The 2,747-nt window shown below is 66.5% G+C and overlaps 1 pseudogene; it reads right to left on the bottom strand.

Annotated features, from left to right (window-relative positions):
* Positions 1-1,201: 1,201 nt before the first annotated feature.
* On the bottom strand, positions 1,202-1,356 carry LOC144961685 (5.8S ribosomal RNA; annotated as a pseudogene).
* Positions 1,357-2,747: the final 1,391 nt, after the last annotated feature.

The raw sequence follows: 2,747 nt of genomic DNA on the forward strand, positions 1-2,747 counted from the left end.
CCCCCCCCCCGGGCGTCCTCCGGGACTCGGGATCGCCGGAAAACCCCCCCGGGCCCGCGGGGGCCCTCGTTTTCCCTTCGCCGGGGGGTTTTAGGGGAAACCCGGGGCCTCGCACGGGCGTCGGACCCTTGGCCGTGTTTCAAGACGGGTCGGGCAGGACCGGAAATAACGCGCGCACCTTTCGGGGCCGGGGCCGCCCCCCGGGGGGCCGAAACCCCCCGGGCAAAAACCGCCCCTTTTGTCCGCGGTCGACCAGGGCACCCGAATAGACCGCTCTCGGGCCAACTCGCCCCCCACGTCCGCGGGCCGACACCCGCGTGGGGCGCGCGGACGAACGGCCGGTGCCGGGGGCAGGGGGAAAACCCCCGTGGGGGGGCACGCCCCGACCCCCGAACTCGGAGGCCCCCCCCGTCCCGGGGGCGCCTCCGCGGGGGGCACGGCGACCACCCGCCACGGCGGGACACTCGCTCGGCTAAAGCCATTTACCCCTTGGGGGTTTCACCGCTTTCAACCCCCCTTTCAAGTTCTTTTCAATTTTCCCCTCACAGTACTTTTTCGCTATGGGACTCGCCAGGACTTAGCCTTAGGGGGATTTACCACCCGCTTCGGGCTGCACTGCCAAAGCAACCCGACTCCGGGTCGGGGTCGGCGAAGGGAGCGCCCCCGGGCAAGGGCCGGGCACCCGCCTGGCAAGCCACGCTCGAGAAGACTCGCGGGGCGCTCCCATCCCGCTCGACACCGACCCCCAACGCTACAGCTCCCCGCGGGCACGGGCCCGGGGGTTTCAGCCTGGCTCTTCCCCTTCACTCGCCCTTACGGGGGAGTCCCGTTGGTTTTTTTTCCTCCGCTACGAAATGCTTTAGTTCGGCGGGGCCCTCGTCCCATATGAGGGGCGGGAGACGCCCCATCCGTCGGTTCGCCGCGCGTCGTTAACTACTTTTCCCCCCATACCCCCACAACCCCCCGCTCGCGTGTCATCAGCGGCCCGAGATTGAGGAAGGCAGCCGATCGGGTGCGGGTTCCCCTCTCGGGGCGGCTTATTCGCGTCCCCCCCCCATAAACCCAAGGCCCGGGGGGGACGACGTCCCCCTGGTCAGACGGGGCCCTCGATCCACGGCCGCCAGTCGGGCCCAGCCCACCGGTACGGCACGTCCCCCGCCCCCAGTCCCCCCCGAGAAGACCGGTTGCGGGACGTCAGGGCCCACCCTCATACGGACCTGGCCGGGGACTTACCCCCGCCCCAAATTTGCGTTCAAGACGCCCATGTTTTAATGAGGCAGCTGCATTTCACACGACTCAATACGGCTGGGCCCCACCTTTATCGACGCGCGAGCCGAGTGATCCACCGCCAAAGTTGTAATATTTTTCTCTCCTTTTAAGGCCAAAAGACGACAAAGGGGGGGGGGGGGGAAGCGTTGCGCCGGGCCGTTTCTCGCGGGGCAAAGCCGCCGCCCCGTTTTTCGGCCTGGACCGCTCCCCGCCAGGGAGCAGCCCGGGCCCACCGGGCAGTGTTTTAACCCTTCACCCCGGCGGGCGGGGTGGGGCAAAACGAAATGGACGTGACCTACCCAAGGTTCACCTACGAACCTTTTTTTACGACTTTTACCCTTCGGGGCAGCGCATTGGGGGACATCGCGCGACTGCGATTTCCCAGGAGCCGAAGCCCGTCTCGCCGGCCACTCCGGGGCCCTCGCGCCGTCCACCGAAGGTAGCGACGGGCGGTGTGAAAAAAGGGAGGGCCTAGTCGGCACGGGATGCACCCGTGACTACTTGCATTCCCAGTTCACGGCCCAACTCGCAGGAAGACCGACCCCCCGGGCATGAAGACCCTACGCTCACGGCCACACCGCGCCGGGTGGGCCCCCACGTAGACAGGCCCCAGGACGTCTAAGGGGGGAAAACAACCCGTTTGGCTCCATCTCTACGCACGCTCGAGGTCCCTCCCTGCAAGGGCGCGGCCTGCGCGACGGCGCCGGGAAACCGCCTCTCCCGGGGTGGGAAGACCGACGCCCGACCCGAGACCGAACCCCCGACCCCCCCGTGAGAGGGGCCCCTCTTGCCCGCCGTTTGTTATCCGCCGGGGCAGGTCTCGCCCTTATCGGAATAAACCAAAACGGATCGCTCCACGGGCTAGAAAAGGGCCATAAACCACCACCCCCCGAATCAAAAGACCCTCAGTCTGTCAATCCACGCGGTGCCCGGGACCTGTAAGCTTCCCGTTTTGATAAAATTGGCCGCAGGCTCCCCTCCTGGGGGTGCCCTTCCGTCAATTCCTTTAAATTTTTCACCTTTTGCGACCGTACTTCCCCCCGGCCCGGGCATCTGATTTCCCCGGGGGCCCTCGCGAGGCTTCCCCCCGGGGGACGTCCCCGCAACCGTCGGCAGGGTTTACTGTCCACCCGCGGTACCTGACGCTTTCGTTCCCCACTTTCGTTCTGACCCAACGAAGGCGCTTTTGGGCCGTCCCTTTCGCTCTTGTTCGTCCACCGCACGGGGATTCCACCCCCCCGCGTATACGCCCCCCCGGCCGTCCCCAAGACCTCGCCCACCGCCCCCACGAGCCCGTTCCCGTGGTTACATTGGGGGCGGTGGCGTCATCACATCGTTCCGAGCAAAGTGTGGGGCACGACCTGTTTGAGCACCCCAATTTGATTCGGGGAAACACCGCCCTACCTTAGTGTCGGCCCAATACCCACTTTACCAAGCCCCCGGCCCTTAAGACGGAAAGAACTAAACCGCAGCGAGGG

Source organism: Berghia stephanieae, unplaced genomic scaffold, assembly GCF_034508935.2.
Source record: "Berghia stephanieae isolate SIO BIC M18660-M18661 unplaced genomic scaffold, UCSD_Bste_1.3 scaffold3592, whole genome shotgun sequence".
Taxonomy (NCBI): Eukaryota; Metazoa; Mollusca; class Gastropoda; order Nudibranchia; family Aeolidiidae; genus Berghia; species Berghia stephanieae.